Source organism: Canis lupus, chromosome 6, assembly GCF_003254725.2.
Source record: "Canis lupus dingo isolate Sandy chromosome 6, ASM325472v2, whole genome shotgun sequence".
Lineage (NCBI taxonomy): Eukaryota > Metazoa > Chordata > Mammalia > Carnivora > Canidae > Canis > Canis lupus.
The window spans coordinates 44,311,885-44,334,153 of NC_064248.1; the positions used below are offsets into that span (position 1 = coordinate 44,311,885).

The following is a 22,269-nucleotide window of genomic DNA, read 5'->3' on the forward strand; positions in this document are numbered from 1 at the left end:
ATGCAGACATTGGTTCTGTTTTTGTTTTTTTGTTTTGTTGCAGCAGTGAATGGCAAGTCACTAGTTTCATTAGAGTTAAGAGATAACTGTAGTTCTGAGGCTATGGTTTCCTGTTCCTGGGATCCCAGTGGTAGTTGTTTGTTTTTCAGTTTAATGGTTCCAGTAGTGGCCTACTGACTTCCTATTTTCCTGGTTGTAGCCATGGTAAAATTCTTTGGCTAGGCTCATTTGGTGGCATGGTTCTGAGTTATTCCTTTTGCAATCATTTAATACTCTAGATCACATACTTCTCTCCTTAAAATAATTTGAATTGTTCTGTTTCTATGATTGAACACTGACCAAAACACTTCTAACCTATGAATTCCACATCTATATACATACCCTAAGGAAACTTGTACATGTATTCAACTTCTAGATAAGGAAACTATTGTGTATGTGCCCAAGGAGACATGAGGAAGAATGTTTATAGTGGCATGGTTTATAATATCAAATTGTACCTGACAAGAAAATAGATAAAAAAGTAGTATAATCTTGCAATTTTTTGCATATTTTATAATAAATTAAAAATAACAACCAAACACAAATACACAAGACATAATATCTGCCCTTGGTTACCTTAACAAAACAGTGGCCATTTTTAAATGCAAGACCTTGGAACCAAATGATTAAAAATGAGCTCCCTCCTCCTTAGTTCTTAGTTATATAATATTCTTGAGGTTAGCTTACCAGCTTTCTTCTTCCCAAATACACTATTCCAGGCCTTCTCATGAACTCCTATGGTTTTAAGTACATTGTGTTAATGATTGTCAAAGATCTATCTCTGAGCTTCCAACTCATATGTCCCACCAACTACTGGATAGCTCTCTACTTATGTGTGTTGAAGACATTTCAAATTCTATGAGGCTGCAAATGATCTTTCTTCCAAAAATCAGCTCTTTATTCTGTGTTCCCTATCTCTATTTAAAGAAAATGCCACTTTTTATTTCCACAAACTAGAAATCTGAGATCATCCTTCCCTATATTGTTTCCTTAACCTCAGATCCCTCACATGCAATCACTAAGTCTCGCCAATTTTTTCTACTTCATATTGTTAAAAAATTTCTCATCAACTCTAGAGTCATTTTCCCACATATGTACTACTGAAAAGCCTTCTTTGTCCCCTTGACTTAAATCTCACACTACCTATCCACTCCTCATAACACAGTTAAAGTGATATTTCTAAAGAAAAAGAATCATTATGTCATCCTCCTGCTTAAAATCCTCCATGGTTTCTTATTGCTTCTAATCATAATAGTCAAGGCCCTTTATGACATAGATTCCAATTGCCTTTCAGTGTTTCCACTTACCTCTTTGCTTTCAAGCTCTACAATACAACCATACTGTGCCTTTTAGTTTCTTGGATACACTATGGTCTTTCTGATATTCACAGCTCCTCATGTGCTATTTGTTTCATGTGGAGTACCTTTCCTTTCCCTTCCTACCCACTTATTAGGTCTCAAGTAAGACATTAATAATTTCCAGTAACATGTATCCCTAACAGTCTTCCTCACATCACGCTCTCTTCTCTATAGTCTGGAGTATAATAGATAAGCCCTTTAAAAAATAATCATCATACCATTATCATATCTACCATAGTTAATAATTATTTCTCAATATCATCTAATGTCTGGTCTGTATACAAATTTCTTTGATTAACTCAAAACAGTGTAAAGTTGACTTGCTTGAATGAGAGCCAAACAAGGTCCACACATTGCAATAGGTTAGTTTATCTTATCTATAATAGTTCCCTTTCTTATTTTTAGTGCCATTTTTTGGTAAGAAACACGCTGATTTTTCTGATGGAATTTTCATATATTTCACTAATTTCAGTCTTGTGAAATTTAAACAAGTTTTTCTACTCACTACATTTTCTATTAGCTAATAATCAAATCTAAAAGCTTAATTATATTCTTATAATTTTAGGAAGAATACTGAACAGATTGTGCTGCATACTTCCTATTGCATTCATCAGGATACATATAATAACTGGTTGAATCTCAGAGCTTAAGGTTATCAGTTCAGTTCAGATGGTTCCAGCCTAATCTATTACAAACTTCCCCATCAACCTTTTATCTAAAGGTTTTCACAGATGATTGTTGATTGTTGTCTAAACCCTGTATTCCATTAGAGTTGCTGTATGATATTTCTCATCCTTTTATTTCTTCTGCATTTTGTTATTCTGGAATGCAGTTGATATAGAAAAGACAGCATGAATGTTTGATTCTTTCTTTTTACTGATTTTAAGAATATTGGCTTGATGCATGTTATGGTCCTCCTGTAGGAAATGGGCTCAACTCCTTACTCATAATTTGATTTAATGTCGAGACTAATAATGCCACAATTGTGTCTAGAGGGTATGAAGAGATTTGTTATTTACATGCTCTTTCTGAGGAAAGCAGAGCAAGCTCTCAAGCAAGTCTGAAATAGCTTTAGAGAGCAAGGAGGGGGTAATGGGCTTTGAGTTCTATCGTGGTTAGGGAGTGGGGCTGGAGTGAGGGCTCCTGCAAAAGACTGAGGCTTGACTGGTTTAATAAGCTCTGTAGGAGGGAGCACCTGGGCTTGCCCAGAAATGGGACAATAGGAGAAGGTATGTGGGTGGGTGGGTGGGGGAGAGGAGTAGGACTTGAAAGCTCTCAATAACCAGAAATAAAAGAATAGAGTCAAACTCTTTACTATAACCACCTTTGATATTTGACTGAAATTTGAAATATGTAATATTTTATTTAATTATGAGCTTATTTAAGCCAGTATGGCATTAATGAGGCCTGAAACCTGAGGCTGGTAAGAGAGGTGAAATTTTTATTGAATGCCTTATTTAATATTGTATATTTTGAGAAGTGAATGGAGTGCTTTTCCCTCTTTTCTAAATAGGTCTTGCATAGCAAATTTTAATCCTTAAAGACCCTGCTTTAATTTACGTTGGTCCATATTAATTATTTTTGACCAGGGGGTACATGTAATCCCATTTTATTGAGCTAATCATTAGTGCTAAAGATTAATTTTATTTAAATATATTACTTGTTGGATCAGAGTGCTTATGCCCATCGTGGAATATTTTAGAGCAATTCTCTATAGCAATGGCTATAGAGAATTTAGGCATGGCAGTAGTTCTGGTGAATCTTACCTGTTTGTCCATGGTGACTACTCTGATTGTAGAGGGTATACATTATTGAAATTTAGTGGGATCCCAAGTATAAGTGTATCCTAGTATAAATTAAGGCATGAAGGTTTTCCAATTTGTACATTCATCATATGTTAAAATTAACTCAGAACCTATGTTATAAAGACACAAAAGCCCATCAGTATGCTGTTATATTTGGGGCAAGAGGATTTTTTATTTTATTTTTTAGAGTAATTTAGGTTCACAGCACAATTGAACATAAGGTACAGAGATTTCCCGTATATTCCCTCCCCAGACAAATGCACAGCCTCCCCCATTATCAACATCCCCCACCAGAGTGGTGTATTTTTTAAGTGACAGATCTATATTGATATGTCTTTATCACCCAAAGCCCCTAGTTTGCATTACAGTTCACTCTTCATAGTGTATGTTCTATGGGCTTTGGCAAATGTCTAATGACACATGTATGCTATTATAGTACCATGTACACTAATTTTCCAACCCTAAACATCATCTGTGTTCTGCCATGATGCCTATTCTTTCCTACTCACCACCCGCCTCCTGGCAACCACTAATCTCTAAACTCTTTCCATATTTTTGCCTTTTCCAGGATGTCATGTAGTTGGAATCATACAATCATATGTAGACTTCTCAGATTGGCTTATTTCACTTAGTAATATACCCTTAAGATTCCTCAAGGTCTTCACATAGAATAAAAGAATAATAATAGTTCATTTCATTCTTATCACTAAATAATATTTCATTGTTTGGGTGTACCACAATTATCTTCTCACCTATTAATGCACATCTTGGTTGCTTCCAAGTTTTGGCGATTATGAATAAAGCTGATATAAACATCCACTGCAAGTTTTTTATGGATAAGTTTTTAACTCCTCTAGATAAATGCCAAGAAGCACACTTGTTGGATAGTATGCTAAGAGTATGTTTAGTTTTGTAAGAAATTGTCAAGCTGCCTTTCAAAGTGGCTGGACCTTTTGGCATTACCAACAGCAGTGAATGAGAACTCCTATTCCTGCACATCCTCAACAGTATTGGTGCTGTCAGTGTTTTTGATTTGGGCTATTCTAATAGGTGTACAGGGGTATGTTACTGTTATTGTAATTTGTAATTCCCTAAGAATCTATTATGTTGAATATGTTTTCATATGCTATATGCCTTCTTCATTGGTGAGATGTCTATTTAAAACATTTGCCCATTTTTTAGTTGGGTTGTTTATTTGCCTTTTTTTTTTTAAAAAAAAAAAGACTTATTTATTTGAGAGTCAGAGAGAGGGCTCTGGAAGGGAGAGGGAGACAGTCCCAAGCAGACTCCCTGCTAAGTACAGAGTCTGATGCAGGGCTTGATCCCAGGACTTTGAAATCTTGATCTGAGCTGAAATCAAGAGTCAGATGCTCAACTGACTGAGTCATCCCAGTTACCCTATTTTCTTATTGTTAAGTTTTAAGAGTTCTTTCTCTATTTTGGAGAAGAGTCCTTTATCAGATGTATCTTGAACAAATATTTTCTCCCAATATGTAGCTTGTCTTCTCATTCTTCTGCCAATGTGTTTTGCATAGCAGAAGTTTTTAATGTTAATGGCGTTCAGCTTATTAATTTTTTTCTTTCATGCATCTAAAATTTTGTCTTTCAGTTTCTAAAACGTCATTATCATACTTTTAACATACAATATTGTTGAACTTATTGACATTCAATATTGTTTTGAACTTACCGACATCCTATAAGTCATTTCTTATCTTTTTGAAGTTTCATAGTTTTGTATTTCACATTTGAGTGTAAGATCCATTTTGACTTAATTTTTACAAAGAGTGTAAGTTCTGTTTTTTTTCTTTTTTCTTTCTTTTTCTTTCTTTTCTTTTTTTTTTTTTTTTTTGCATATGGGTATCCAGTTGTTCAAGCACCATTTGCTGAAAAAACTGTCTTTTCTCTAATATATTGCCTTTGTTCCTTCGTCAAAGCTGACAGATATTAAGACGGTATTTGTGTGGGTCTATTTCTAGGCCCTCTAATCTGTTCCATGGATCTATTTTGTCAATTCTTTTGTCAATACAATCTTAAATTGATCACTGGGTTTTATAGTAAATATTGAAGCTGAGTAGTGTCAGTCTTCCAACTTTGTTCTTTTCTTTCAAAATTGTGTTGGCTATTCTGGCTCTTTTGCCTCTCCATATAAACTTTGAATGGAAACCTGTTGTTGATCTCTACAAAATAACTTGCCATGATTCTGACTGGGATTACATTTAATTTATAGAGTATGTAGGAATAACTGACATCTTGACAGTATTGTGTCTTCTATTTTTTTAAGATTTATTTATTTATTTATTTATTTATTTATTTATTTATTTATTTATGATAGACATAGAGAGAAGGAGAGAGAGAGAGAGAGAGAGAGAGAGAGAGAGAGGTGGAGACACAGGAGGAGGGAGAAGCAGGCTCCATGCAGGGAGCCTGATGCGGGACTCGATCCCGGGACTCCAGGATCGTGCCCTGGGCCAAAGGCAGGCGCTAAACCACCAAGCCACCCAGGGATCCCCCAGTATTGTGTCTTCTTATCTGTGAATGTGAACTATCTCTTCATTTACTTAGTTCTTCATTGATTTTTTTTTTATCAGAGTTTTATAGTTTTCCTCATATGGATTTTGTACATATTTTGTTAGGTTTATAATGAAATCTATTTCATTTGGCATTGCTAATGTAAAGAATATTGTCTCTATGTTGATGATCATGTTGATTGTTAACAAAGATAGTTTTACTTTTTTCTTTCTTACATAATGCCATTTATTATTTTTTTTTCTTGTCTTACAGCAGTGGATAGAACCTCAGTACAATCTTGAATAGAAGTAATTCGAGTGGACGTTCTTGCCTTTCAGTGTTTCACCATTAACTCTGATGTTGTTTGTAGGTGTTTTGTAGATGCTGAGGAAGTTCTCTTCTATTCTCAATTTTCTGAGATTTTAAAAATCAGAAATAGATTTTGGATTTTTGTCAAATGCTCTTTCTGCATCTGTTGAGATGACATTTTATTTATCTATTGCTATCTAACAATAACTTCACAAACTTAGCAGCTTAGAACAACACATATTTATTATCTCACACTTTTGGAGAATCAGGAGTATGGATGGTGCTTATTTAGCTTAGTCTCCTACTTCAGGATCTCAAAAGACTACAGTCAAGGTATTGGCCTGGGCTGCAGTCTGATGTGAGGCTTTAATCAGAAAGGATTGCATTCAAACTCAGATCCAAATTCAAATGTTTGCTGGAAGTATTCATTTGCCTGTAGATTGGAAACTGAGGCCCTCATGTTCTTGTCTGTTAGCTAAAAGCTACCATAAACACCTCTCTGAGTGACCCTCTCCATATGGCAACAAACAACGTGGCACTTTGCTTCTTTAAAGCCAGCCAGGAGGGAGTTTTTAACAATACTAATTTTATGTGATTTAATCACATACGCATTGTCACATATCTTTCATTTTTGTGGTATTCTATCCATTAGAATTGAGTCTCCAGATTCTTCTCACACTCAAAGGTAGGGAATTACAAACAGGTGTGAAGTATCTTCTGGTCAGGATCATGGGGACCATCCTAGAGTCTGCTCATCACAGATGGTCATATGGATAATTTTTTTTTAATCAAGTGCTGATGAATTACACTGACTGCTTTCAAAAGTGAAATTAACCTTACATTCCTGGGATTACTCCACTTCATCATGATTTATTTCTTTTTATGTATTATTATATTTTATTTTCTCAAGCTGTGTTTAGAGTTGGTGCCTTGTGTAGTTTTGTCTGTATTTCTGGTGCTTAATATACATGTGCGGGTTTACGGTTTCACAATATTTATAAAATTTGGGCTTTGGGGGGTGATTTTTTTTATAACTTTCCCTCTCTGTCCTATGCTTTTGGACTCCTGTTATAAGTATATTACATTATGTGAACTATCTTCACAATTTAGTTAACACATGCTTATTCGTTTTAGTTCTTTTGTTCCTCTGTGTGTTTCATTTTGGGTACCTTATTGCTATTTCTCCATGTTCTAATCTGCTAATTAACACTTCTGGTATTTTTCTTCTCCGTAGAGTAGTTTTCATCTCCAAAAGTTTATTTTGATTCATTTAAATGTTTCCTAATTCCCTACTTAATTTTTTGCAAATGGAATACCATTATTATAACTGTTTTAATGCCCTTGTCCACTAATTCTAGCATTTGTGTCAGTTCTAGATCAGTTTTGATTTTCTCCTCAATGTAAGCTATTTTCTCTGGCTTCATTGCAAGCCTATTATTATTTTTTTTAAAAATTTGATTCCTGACATTGTAGATCTTATCTCACTGTGTGCTGGATATTTTTGTATTGCTATAAATATTCTTGAGGTGTGTTCTGGAATGCAATAAAATTGCTTGAAACAGTTTCTTTCTCTTTCTTTCTTTCTTTCTTTCTTTCTTTCTTTCTTTCTTTCTTTCTTTCTCTCTTTCTTTCATTTCGTCTTGTTTTTAAGATTTGTCATATGGAAACAGACCAGCATTTAGTCCAGGATTCCATCCAATGCCCTGTTAAGTGTAATGTTTTCCAGTTTGACCGTGGGAACAGGCACTATTCCCAGTCTTGTGCAAGCTTTGGTATTATTCCATCTAGGCTGGTTCTTTCTTAGATTTTAGGTCCTCAGTTTCCTTGCATATTGTGGATCTTCAGAGTTCCTGACCTGTGTAGCTCTTCTTTGTGTTCTGTCCTGTGAATTGTGGCTTTTTTGGTGCCCTGGACTCATAAATCCATGTTTTTGCCTCAGGGAATCATTATCTTCTGTGTGGGCTCCTCCTCACCCCTCTGTGTCATGTCTTAGAAATTTCTCAAATTGGTAAGCTGGGACAATCTTAAGGATCATCTCATTTAAGTTCTATTTCTCAGGAATTATATCCTTCAATATCTGTTGTCTGGCATCTTTAAAACCATTGTTTCATGTATTTTATCCAGTTGTTTTATTGCTTCAGGCAGGATGTTAAATCCAATATGTTGTGTGAACTTCACTGGAAGCAGAAGCGTCATAGATTTCTTTTAATAATTAAATGAAATAGCATGTTAAAATGTTTGCATATAGAGCTCTCTGCATTATTTATAGGACAATGTATGAAGTATAGATATCATATTATTGTTCAAAAATCAATTATGAAATTCTATTTTAATATAGGTTTTTTTATTATAAAAGCCACAAAATGAATATTGTAGGTTATTTGGGAAACAGAAGCACAAAAAAAGAATATTAAAAGCCCCTATAATCACACCACCAAGATATAATCACTGGTAATATTTTGGAATGTATGTTTCTAATTTATTTTTTGTATGTATTTGTATTTAGATCCTTTCCCTTCATAACTATATAATGATAATTTTTTGGTGACATTAACTATTTTTCAAAGCATAATTTTCAGTGGGTGGATGAAAATCTATTTATAGATCCACAATTCTTTATTTAACCATTATTTTTCTGTAGGGGCATTTAGATAGTTTTGAAATTTCGCTACTATAAATAACATTTTTACATAAATTTTTGTCCACAATTCTGATTATTTCTTTAAAACAGATTTTTAGGTAGATAATTACCAGTTCAGTCTTTGTTAGAAACAAAGGAAACTGATAACTTTTGTTTGTAAAAGTTATTTCTGCCTCTCCTAGTAGGTGGAATTTTTTATCTTGTGGGGTTGGAGTTGATTGATGCTAAAGATCATTTTTCCATACTGCATTGTAACACTATAGGTATAAATAAACTTCATTTAGTCAAGACAGTTCTCTGTATTCATGCTAGTTAATTGAAAAATCCTATAACCAGGAAGAAGATTTTGAAAGATTGATGAAGGTTGTCAAAGGAGCAAGCAGACAGTGATCCAGATGCTGAGATAATTTGTCCTGCTCCCTTTTCTACTTTCACCATGTTAGAATAAATACATCAGTGGAAAAAAGATGACTTCAGTAAAAAATACATATGAAAAGGCTAGTGTATCTATAATGAATGGAGTTATGATCTATGATCACACCATTGGTATTCAAATTCTGGCCTTTTCATTTATTAGTTATGTCACCTTCTTATATCTCTTTGTGTCTCAATTTTTATTTCTGTAAAATGGGAATAGCATAATAGCTTAAATGGTTTTTAGATTTTAATTTTTGTTTTTTGTCAATTAGATGTTCTAAATGCATAGCACTTGGAACACTATTTGGCAAGCAGTGAAGAGTTAAGATTTAATAGATACTGTTATTGTCTGCCCTTTGTAACACCTTTATAAAGAATTCACTTTTCTTTGGGAAATAATTACTAAATATTTATTTGATGAAGCAGTTCATTAGCTTTTAGTGCTACAAAAAGGAAAGTATATATTACAACCTTATGAAATGCTTAGATTTTACTTAACCTCCTAGTCATAGACTTTATCATGAATCAAAGACTTCTATAAGGGAAATTGGAACTCCTTTTCTATAGTGAGAATCCCTTTTAAGTATCTATTGCAGCTGTTCTCACCAAGCTCATCTGAGAACCAAAGCTGAATGCCTTCTTGAAATGGTGTGCTTCATTGTGGGGCAGGGCAGATTAGAAAGCAATATTGCTCATGCTATGTATCCATGATTTCTACTTCAGCCTTTAGATTCCACTTTGAACAAATCAATAACCTCAACTTTTATCTACACTATAGCTTAGTATCCATTCTTCAAGCAATTCATTAGATTTACTTAATCCTTTTTTAATATGGATAAGATTTCCTTTTTTTTTTACTACCATCCTGGGTCAACTTTTCTCAGAGAAAAACAACCTAACTTCATAGATAGGTTTTAGCTTCATCATCAAGTGAAAATTACAGCGAACTTAAATCTAGCTCCAAAAGACTCAAAATTGAGCAATAAAGACATTATATTAAAATTATATTTTCTTCATGTATGTGAAATAGATATTTATCATGGGCATAATTACTTAATATTGATGTATTTGTATTTTTGAATAGTCATTTTCAATTCCACAGTGCTATATTTTATCACTACATCTATTTTTAAAACCAACTTTCGTTTCTTAGAAATTATTTTCTCTTTCGATAACATTAAATAGAACAAAAATTTTCATTAAAAATCAATTCTTACTATACACATAAGATGTTATATAGGAACCTAATGGTAACCACAAATCAAAAACTTATAATAGATACAGAAAAAGTAAAAGGAAAGGAATCCAAGCATAACATTAAAGAAAGACATCTAACCACAGACAAGAGAGCAAGAGAAAGAGAAAGGAACACAGAAAAGCCACAAAAACAACCATAAAACAAGTAACAAAATGGCAATAAGTACATACCTATCAATAATTACTTTAAATGTAAATGAACTAAATGCTCTAATCCCAAGACATAGAGTGACTGAATGGATAAAAAAGCAAGATAGAGCTATAGGTTGGGTGGAGGAGACTCACCAACCTATTCTTTAATCTTTTTTCAAATATGTAATTATTTGACTTAAAGGTTCATTTCCCACACATCCTTTATAATACATGTTAGCAGCTTCAACTTCCACTTTTTGTATCTTCCAAAATTCTGTAGTCAATGTCCTTACTCTGAACATCTCAATTTCATTTCTACAAACTTGGAACCCTGTCATCACTTGGCAGTATTTCTGTACCTTTCTACTGTACCTATAGCTCACCTAGTCCTTCTTTTCCATTGGACCTTTCATTTTCATTGCATCTAATATACTCTGTTTTTATTTTGGTCTGTACTATCTGAATTCCATGATCAACCATAGTAGATGTGTTCTAATCCCCTCAACTATCTACTTCAGAGCTTTCCTCTCGAAGATAAACCCCACATTCATTTTCTTTATGCCCAATCTCGTATAGTTAGACAAATTAGGGTTTTGGGTTTTTTTTTGAGGGCAATATGAACTCATGTTGCTACCTTCAATCTCACCACTGAGATGGACATATCATTCCTTCATTCCTTCATATGCTTTATTTCCTACCCAGGAGGAGTGGGATATGACATTGAAAAGGATGTCAGTTGCCAGTCATTCATTTGACATTATTTATGTGCACAAATCTACCACTACAATGCAACACAAGAAAATACCATTACTTACAATTTTCCTTTAGGCTCCTTTCTGGACAATCTCTGTCATCCATAACTGACACCTAAGAATCTGCTTTCTGTTCTGTAAAATATCATATATTCCTTTTTCTATTTAAAATTCTTTATAATTTCATATACATGGAATATAGCCTTTGTGCATAGCTTCATTTACTCAGCACAAATTTTGAGATTCATTCATATTATTGTATGCTTCCATGACTAATTCCTTGTTAGTGCTGAAAGGTATTCCTTTGTATATACCACAATTTGTTTATCCACTAACAAGTAACTAGACATTTGGATTGCTTCCAGTTCTTGACTATTATAAATAAATTTTCTGTGAATATTTGCAAACAAATCAATTTCTTGACAAATATTTAAATACAGAATAATGTTATATGTCTTATACTCTGTGCCATGAAATTATAATAGTAAATCTAGGGATAAACAAATCTGATTCTCTTCTTTCTTACAGTCATCTACCTATTTTTTGTTTTTAAACAATTAGCATCAGTCCCCTTGCTCACTTAAGGTTGGAAAAACAAATCATTGCTAATTTTTTAAGTTATCTAATCCAACCCATTAAGTTATCTAAGCCAACCCAAGATTAAGAAAAGTAGGTTCACAGAAGTTATATTACTTGCCCAATGCCATCAAGCTCTTTGGTGGCAGAACATAAATTAGAAATTAGATTGGACACACATAATTATCACTAATATTTTAGAAAAGATTTTGTTTCCAAATAGCTTATTTGTAGCTATTTCATGATAATTTTAAATTATTTTCAATTTAACAAATCTTGAGTGCTACTAATTGCTCAGAACTAAAGTGGGACTCCAAGAAATCCTAAGAAATGGTTTCCCTGCACATAATGCTCTTAACAGAGAAGAGATATGCACAAGTGAAATAATTATAGAGGACTTTGAGGTAAAATATGGTGGCAGATGGAACTAGAAGGTGGTAGGTTGATGTAGGGACTAGTTGCAGAGAAAGATAGGATGCTAGAGCAATCAAGTTGAGTTAAAGCAGTTGCTAGAGAAACCTCTGGGAAATACTTGGAGCATTAATGGATTCATCTAACCACCAGCCTTTTTTTTCATCCACCCTGTGCTATGGAGAAGAGCTGAAGGAAAATGCCCAACAGGAGAAATGAGGTAATTATTTACTCCTTACCTCCAAGCTCAGCTGTAGGTCAAGTTCTCAGGAATCCTATAGATTCCAATCAGCTTTTTCTTCAGTTGCAATCAGGTGCTTTTCTAAACTCTTCTGCACTCAGACCCCCAACTGTACACACCTCTCCTCCTTGATTGATGCTGAAGATTATTTTTGCCAGGTTGGATTGTTATAACTACAGGTATAAATTCACTTCAGCTAGAAAGAACACCACTCTGCATTCACACTAGCTAATTGAAGAGTCTGTAACCATTAGGAAGAATCTGAATGACTAAGAAATATATTTTTCTTTCCATTTAATTCTAAGTAAGTGACACCACCAGGATAGAGCTCTTGCTGCCTTTTTGCCCCATCACCACCATTTGTTTTCTTTAATTTCATCGTCTTTTCTACTCCTCTCCATTGCAGAGGATGAGGTAATCCTTTTTGCCTAAAGTGACTCTACTTGCTTTTGAGTTTCTTCAAGGATCCAGATCTATTAATGATTTTCTCTCTTTGCCATGTTTTTAACCTCTTATTCTTTACTGGCTTCTTTGTACTACATTTGCTCAATGGTTTCTCAGTTTTATAGGGGAAAATAAATCTCCATCAAGTCTATTTACTTTCTATCTGAGCTTATGTCTTTCCTTTCATAGTTTTCAAGTAAGTAAAATCTCTGCATCCTTTAGCAAATACTCACTGTGTTTTAAAATATCTTTATTGAGATATAGTTTACAGGCCAGAAATTTTACCTATTTTAAGTATATAGTTGTATGAGTCTTAGTAAATATATTGAGATATGCAGCCGTCATCACATTCTGGTTTTAGAACACTTCCATCACCCCAAAAATTTCCTTCATGCCCTTTAGAGTTAACCCCATTCTCACTCCCAGCACCAGACAACCACTGATTTGATTCTGTCTTCATAGTTTTATTTTTTCTAGAAATTTCAAACATTTGGATTTGTACAATATGTAGTTTTTGTATATAAGTTTTCTCATATGGCATAGTGTTGTGAGGTTCTTTTGTGTTTTACATTTATATATGTGTGTGTTTCTTTTTATTGCTGAGTGGAATTTTATTACGCAAATATACCAGAGTTGGTTCATTTATTTTGACAATTGAATGGTTTCCAAGTTTTGGGTATCACAAATAATACTTCTATAATAATCATGTAGAAGTCTTTATCTGATCATATATTTTCATTTACTTTGGGAGATACCTGGGAGTGAAATTTTTGTGTTGTATGCTAAGTGTATGCTGAACTTTTTAAAGAAACTAACAAACTTTTTCCAAAGTGCTTATTGCCATTTTTACATTCCTACCTGTAGTGTATGAGAATTCCAGTGTCCCTACATTCTTTCTAACATTTAGAATGCCTTTTTGATTATATTCATTCTAGTGAGTGTTTAGGTATTTTTGTGGTTTTAATGCATTTTCCTAATTACTAATAATGTTGAGCATTATTTCATGTCATTTGTATATCCAATTTGGTGAAGAAATTATTCAGATCTTTTGTCAGTTTTCACTATTGGTTTGTTTTCTTACCCTTGAGTTGTAAGTTTTTATATATTATGAACACAAGTACCTTAACATTTCTATGATTTGCACGTACTTTCTCCCCGTCAATGACTTATTTTTCCATTTTTCAACACTATTTTTATAAAAACTAGTTCTTAATTTGGATTTATGTAAAATTATTAAATTTTTACTTTAAAGATTGTGATATTGGTGTCACATTTAAGAAAACTTACCTGGTTGAATGTCACAAAGATTTTCTTCTTTGTTTTCTTCTAAAAGTTTTCTAGTTTTAGACTTTGCATTCAAGTATATGACCCATTTTGAATTATTTTTATATGGTGTAAGGCATGGACCAAAATTTATTTTAATGCATATGATTATCCAATTTGAAATAATTCATAGAAAAGTCTATATTTTCCTCCTGACACCTGTGCAATGGAAGGAAGTTCCAATGCACAACCAATTCTTAAGGAGAAATTATGCTTTTTTTTTTTTTTTTAGGGTAAAGCACCTATATAATTATTTGGAATTTTTCTGCCTGGACATCTTATCCATTTCCCCCATTAGTAATTTATTTAATCATCTATTTATATCATGATAGACCCATGAGTATTTATTTTATACTCTGGGTTACAATCCATTACTGTTTTATTTTCTTCTTCTTCTGATATACCAATTACACACGTTACACTTTTAGAAATTGTCTGGTATTTCTTAGATGCCTGTTTTATTTTTTTAAATTCTTTTATTTTCTTTGTATTTCAGTTTGGGAAGTTTCTGATGAATTATCATCACAGTTGCTGGTTATTTTCTCACCTGTGTTGCATCTATTGAGGAGCCAATCAAAATCATCTTTCTTTTTTGTTACAATGTTGTTGATTTCTAACATTTTATTTTGGTTCTTTCTTAAGAGTTTTCATTTCTCATATTATCAGATGTTTGTTTACTTTACCACTAGAACTCTTAACATATTACTCATTTTTTTTAATTCCCCATGTGACAGTTCTAACATCTGTGTTGTAGCAAGCCTGGTTCTGATGGTTGCTTTGTCTTTTCATTCTGTATTTTTTATTGCATTTGCCAAGCCTTGTAATTTTCTGTCAAAAGCTGGGCATCTCAGATCAGGTAATAAGAATTGAGGTAACTAAGTCTTTAGGATGAGGACATCTGGTGATCTGGCTAGAAGTGGGGTGCATTTAATATTTTCTGTAACTATAGGTGTCATAGGCTTCACTTTCTCTAGTGTCCTGCTTCTGTCTTCCTTCTTGACTTTGCAATTTCCTAATGTCTCCTTCTTAGAGAGGGTCTGTGTCTTGCAGTTCTTCCAGCTGTATTTCACTGTCACTATATTAGAGCCCTGCTGGTGTGATGGTGAAGTTTGGGGAGAGAGGCATTTCATAATCTTCCATTTAAGTCTCAGTGTTGTAATGGATTTGTGTTTTAGGTTTATGACTTTTGCAACTATTTCCCCAGTGGTATAGATTTTTGTTTGATTTTTCTTTTGCTCCTATCTACTCTCGTTTTTGTTCCTATCTACGCTCTTGAAATCTTGACTCATGTTGATTATTTTATTTTCCTTTTTATGAGATGGAAAGGCTAGCTAAGCCTGGAGTGGAAAAAATACCCTTTCTCTAACTGGGCTAAGCTTTGGTAAAAAATTTCACTCTGGAGCACAATTTTTATTCTGATAAAATTTGAGACATAGTTCACAATGATTATAAGTGTCCCTGCCTGAGGTGTAAGGTCAAAGCCTAGAATTATGTGCTTCCTTGGCATTTGGTAAAATCAGGAGGGCCTTGAATGGCCTACCCTAATTTGCCCTCTGTTTAGCTGGGATTTATGATAAAACATACTGTCACAGACATCCATCCTTATGTAGGAACTCAGGGTCACCTCACCCTCTTGCTATTACTAAGCTTGCCTCCTATAGCACCTTATTGTTCACTCTGTTCCCAAGTGAAACCCTCATGCATTCCTGCATTGCATACAATATTCATCACTCTTGGGCTGTGAGTATATGTGACTAATAAATTACAGTCAAGTCATATGTCCAGGGTCAGCTGTTGTGTGTTTGGTTATTCCCCATAACCCTAGAGTGGAATCCCTTCCTCACCATGACCGGTTCAGGGAGAAACTTTATTGAGACCATCACCTGGAAGAAGTGTCTATGATATTATGAAGGTTCCCAGGGGTTTCTCACACTTATTCTAGTCCATTGTCATCCTCCAGCAATTTTCCAAAATTACTTTTTAAGTGTTCCTATCAGTTTATGACTAACAATGGCTTCTACTTCAGAAAAATATATCTGATCCCTTTCTTCCTGAATGATTCCCCTTCTGTCCAATTTTGAGGTAATGATTTTCCCTGAAACCTCAGTTCTCTGATGAATCCAACAAAAGTCATTTATTTTTAGTTTGTCCAACTTTTTTTGTTGTAAGGATAAAAGTGATGAATTCTAAGCTTTTTACATATTGGGGCTGAAACCAAAAGTCCTGATTCATTCCTTTTTTCTCCTACTATATTCTCATTTCTTTATTACTGAAATTTCTCTTAGCAAAGTCACAACTATCTTCATTTCTAAATGTGATGGATATCTCCTTATTCTTTTTTTTTTTAAGATTTATTCATTTATTCATGAGAGACACAGAGAAAGGGAGAGAGACACACACACACAGGCAGAGGGAGAAGCAGGCTCTCTGCAGAGACCCCGATGCGGGACTTGATCCTGGATCCTGGGATCACTTTCTGAGCCAAAGGCAGATGCTCAACCGCTGAGCCATCCAGGTATCCTTCTCTCCTTATTCTAATCTTCTTGTGACATTTATTATTTTTTAAAGTTTTTATTTACTTAAGTATTCTCTATACTCAGTATGGAGTTTCGTATTCTTCCAACTGAGCCAGCCAGGTGCCCCTTTATGTGACATTTATAACTGTGGACTAATTCCTCCTTCTTGAAACTATTGAATTTCTAAAATTCCGTATTTTTCCTCTCCTAGGTTCTGCTATTATCTAGTCTTTAAATGTGTTTTCTAGGCTCCATCTTCAGTTTCTGTCACTTCTCATATTCTCCTTGAGTTACTTCCACCTTTTTTAAAATTGAAGTATTAATATAGAATGTTATATTAGTTATGAGTGTACAACATAGTGATTTGGCAGTTCCATACATTACAGAAAGCTCACTACAATAAATGTAGTTACCATTTGTCATCATACAACATTATTATAATATTATTAACTACATTCCCTATGATTCACTTTTCATCCCTGTTACTTATTTATTTCATAACTGGGAGTTTGTGGCTCTTAATCCCCTTTATCTATTTTTCCCATTCCCCCTATCCACCTTTTCTCTGGCAACCACCAGTTTGTTCTCTACATTTTTGAGTCTGGCTTTATAAAACAAATGTTTATTTTAGTCTAGTTGACATACAATGTTATTTTATTAGCACTTCAAGATCTCCATGTGTTATGCTATGCTCACCACAAGGGTAGCTACCATCTGTTACTGTTTATCACTATTACAATACCATTGACTATGTTCTCAATGCTGTACCTTTTATTCCCATGACATGTTCATTCCATAATTGGAAGCCTATATCTCCCATTACCCTTCATCCATTCTGTCCGTCCTCCTTCCCTCTGACAACAATGGATTTGTTCTCTGTTTATGGGTTTGAGTCTTCCTTTTACTTGTTTATTCATTCATTTAGTTTTTCAGATTTCACATATGAGTGAAATCCTATGATATTTTTCTTTCTAAGTCTGACTTATTTCGCTTTGAATCATATTCTCTAGATCCATCCATATTGTCACAAATGGCAAGATCTCATCCTTTTTATGGATGTGTAATATTCCATTGTATATCTATACCCTACTTCCTTATCCATTTATCTATCAATGGGTACATAAGTGGTTTCCATATCTGGCAATTGTAAATAATGCTGCAATAAACACAGGGATGCACATATCTTTTTGAAATACTGTTTTTGTTTTTTTTTTAGGTAAGTACTCAGTAGTGGAATTATTGCATCATTTCTGTTTTTAATTTTTTGAGGAACCTCCTACTCTTTTCCACAGTGGCTGCGCCAATTTACATTTTCACCAAAACGAATGTATCTTTTTGTCCACATCCTTGAAATACTTGTTATTTCTTGTGCTTTTGATTTTAGCTATTCTGTAGGTGGGAGATGATATCTCATTTGTAGTTTTTGTCCATTTGTTTAGCTTTTTCATATTCTATGTATAAGTAAAATCATATCTTCCTCCTGTTTTTTTTTATTAGCTATTTAACTTTAATCACTCCTAAGATCACCTTTATCTTAATCCCTTCACCTTAAACCCTTAATCCCTTTACCTTTGTTTAGATCTCTCTATTATCCTACCATTCTGGATATCTTCACTTGAATGTCCAATATTTCATATTTGACACATCCCAACATGAAATAAGCATTTATTTTATGCACTGACCACCTCAAACCTGATATTTTCCTATATTTCTCTATCTCTGAAAGGCTCCACTAGGCACCAATCACACAAACCATAAACTTCAAATGCTATTCCATTTCTTCCTTGTCACCTATCAGTCATCATGTTTTCAGTGCAGTAACATCTGTAGAAGGTATTTTCTATTTTCCAATCCACAGCCAGTAATCTTGTCTCCTAACACTCTTCTGCTAAGTCAGTGGTTCACAAACTTTGGTGTACATCAACATCTCCTGGAAGGCTTGCCACAGTGCAGACTGCTGGGGCACAGCCTATAGTTTGTGATGTGGTAGGTCTGGAATGAGGGATAAAAATTTATAACTTGTTACATGTCTAACAAGTTGCTGGGTGATTTTGTTTTTGCCAATTTGAAGACCATACTTTGACAATCATTGTCCTAGACTATTGCCTTAGCCTCCTAATGAAGCTCCCTGTTTCTATTCAAGACTTCTAAGCCATATTTCACACCTAAACCATAATTTGCTTAAAAGTTATTATTGCCCTTCATTGCCATTTAGGGCCTTGCAAGTGCCTGGTCACATACTAAGTGTTCACTGTTTGTGTAAACAGAAGAGGCACCAGAGAATTAGTAGGATTTGCATAGGAGTTTAAACAGTTTATGCTAGTGTTAGGGTGGGATGGGGGAAGGGAATAGGGTATACAGCTTCAGTTGCAGTATTACGTGTAAGGAAGTATAGCCCATCATGGAAATCAATAAATAAGGACACATATAAATAAATATATATAGATATATTTGGCCAGTGAAGAAATCAACCAAATTGGAGCCAAAAAATGATACTAGACTAATCTATTCAAAGACAGAGAAGAACTCAGTATCTTAAATATCTTATTTTGCTTCACAGTGTTAAAGAACCTGGGTTTACTTTTCCACTTCCACCCATCTTACACAATTTGAATATTTGTTCTAGCATTCCCCCATGTAGCTTTTTAGAGCACAAGAAATATATATTTATAGAGTATATCTACTTACTCAGTTTGTATGTGGAAACTTTTTCCATTAAAATTAGCTCAAGGACTTTATTTAGCCTGCCACCACAGTCAAGAATATATTTGTTATATCCCTAGAGTTTTCGTATTATGATTTCTTTATGAAAAGAATTGTCGTTTGCTTGAAGCTTCCCCTTCAAAGATCTTTTTTATGTGGAGCAGAGAAACTTGTTTCCCGAAATATTATTCTTCTCATTTAGGAAACTTCATTGAAAACTATTTGTCTCCTGTCCACAGAGGTGAATAAATTAAAAAAAAATACAAATGTAAAGAAGATATGAGTCTTCCAGGGATGATAGTTGATCATTCTCTCTTGAGAACTGTGGATGTCAATTAGGGTCTGTATCAGAATCTTAAATAAAAATACATATCTCTCTTCCTTCTCTTTCCACTTTCCTTCTGAGAGCTCACAGCAGAGGGGAGTGGATGTGTCTATTTTGAAACTGCTTCTAAGGTAATTCTAATTCACTCTCTGGAAAAGAACTGACTTAGATTACTGGGTCTCAGATTTTGTTTTTCACAAATCAGATTTTTTTTTGATTGAGGGGTTTATAGTGTTGACCTTTAATTTTGATTAGTAAAGGCTTTGAAATGAAAAAATAAACTACCTTATGTTATCACCATCTCTTCCAATTAAAGGATATTTAATACAAAAATGCTAATAAACACACTCCCAGAATAAGGAATAATCCTTTAAATAGTAATTTAAAAAAACACAGAATGAAAAAACTTACCATTTTGTCCTCACTTTGTTGGGAATCATTGAAAACATCACTATGGACCAGTGCTTTTTCTAGCCTCTGAGAGCCATTGCCCTATATAAGTTAGCAGCTTCCAAGAAAGAAAGTTAACATCATCTTTACTGTCTTTACCTTTTATTTTAATTTATCATTTTAAAGCTTTGCTTTCCATGTATATCATAGTAGCCTATTTTGGTTCAATTAAGCATTTCCTTTCCTGTTTTTCTCTGTTCTGCTCCAGGGAACCATCCTCAGTGCTAAGAATTCACAGCTTTAGATCAGGTGGTCCTTTTTCTGCCCTTCATCCAGTGGCAGGTTTAAAACCCTTTGATGATTCAGCTGTATAATATTTAAAGTTCTATTTCAAATCCTTCAAACTTAGGATTTTAGGAAATAGCTAGCTGCGTGGGAAGGCAAGAGAAGAGTCTATTAAAATCTACAATCCTCTTAGTGACCCATTCACTGAGTCTCTCAACAAATCTGTTCAAGTTTTCTCCTCTCCCGAAAACAAAAGACAAAGCAAATGGGAAACTAAAACTCTACCAAGGCAAGCCTAAGAAAAGCCCACTCAGAAATAAGCCTTATTAAGAGAGAATATTGTAAGTGCTATTTATTTTGTACACTATGAACCCTAGAATCTCAAGTAAACAGCTGAGTGGGGTTCAGCCTCTTGAGGCAACTTTTCTTTGTAAAAGGACTGAAAGGACCTGAAAGTACTTTTATACTTAGAATTCTGCAAATATAGAAAACAACTAAGACTACATTCTGTACTAAGAGCTATGTACTGTGTACATACCTATGACCAACTTTCAAGGCTATACAAGATTTCTGAAATTAATTTTCTTTTCTTCTTCACTCATTGCTTTCCATAGGCTTTGACCAAGGGGATGCCTCTGTTCCAGTCTCCACCTCCTGCACGTGACATTGTTCTCATTCATCCAGGTCAGTTGGACCCCTTCCATTCCCTTTTAGTTTCTTGTTTATGTACTTGACCAAAGACTAGTTATTAGACACTGGCTCTTTAGCAGTTTTTATGGAGAGCTTTGCCTCCTTTCAACATTTTTGCTTATTATTAGTTGGGCCTGTATAATCCCCAGCTATCTGTATCTCTAAGCTGAGCTGTATCTCTAAATGTCTCTTCTTTGAGGATCAATGTCCTTCTTAACACTAAAGCAAGGGTTTGTGAGGAAGGAAGATTAAATCCCTTTTGACAAGAAAAATGACTTTCTATTTGAATGAAAGCTGGGAATACATTTACTTATTTCTGTGGGACCATGGTTACATCAATGAAGTACCATTAAATGTCTCTTCTCTAACCCTTCCCAGGCCTCCTGAGCAGTAGTAGTTATGATAAATGTATTAACAAGAAACATTTCTGTAGTGCTTCCTATGTGCCAGCCATTATTCTAGTGCTTTATTTTTATTAATTAATTTAAAATTTAAATAACCTGAATTAAGTACTATTATGCCCACATAGCAAAAGAGGACCCTGAGGCACAGAGATTTAGCCCACAGTCACTCAGGCAGTGGTGGAGCTGATATTATGAACATAGGCTCTTCTGCTCTAGAATCTGGTTCTGTAGCCACTAGTCTTTATTGTGAGAAGGCAAACATTGCTTTTCAATCAACCTATGTCTAAAAATTATGCCTGCTACATAGCTTTGTAAACAATGAAATTAGGGTCAAGGCATGATATAATAGGGCAATAATCAGCTTGCAAAATCTCTGGGTACCTTAGGGAAGCAGAGTTAAGATAGCACAGATGTGAAATCCAGATTTAAAGATTGGGAGTCACTAGCTGAGACGATGGGCAAGTTTCTCAACTTCAATACTTTGCTTTCTCATATTTATACAGAACAAAATCCATTTTTTAGGGTTTATGAGCTGGACTACAAAGAGAGCACTGCAGCTGAATAACTGAGTTAATAATAGAGAATTTGAACTCATATGCTCCCCTTTCTCACCTGTGTTTATTTCATCAATACATACATCACATTTACTATTCTGTACTTTATTGGGTGTTTTGTATATACCAACTGGTCATGTATACCAAATGATCATGCATGCCAACTGGTCAAAGCAACTCCATGAGAAA

At 34.2% G+C, this 22,269-nt stretch overlaps 1 long non-coding RNA gene across 3 annotated transcripts in view; it reads left to right on the plus strand.

Moving 5' to 3' along the window:
• Nucleotides 1–22,269, plus strand: part of LOC118355021 (uncharacterized) — a 93,913-nt gene that overhangs the window by 47,061 nt on the left and 24,583 nt on the right. For all 3 annotated transcript variants that reach the window (XR_007411362.1, XR_007411361.1, XR_007411360.1), the window contains exon 6: nucleotides 21,047–21,116. This is a non-coding gene — a long non-coding RNA (uncharacterized LOC118355021). The remainder of the gene's footprint in view (nucleotides 1–21,046; nucleotides 21,117–22,269) is intronic.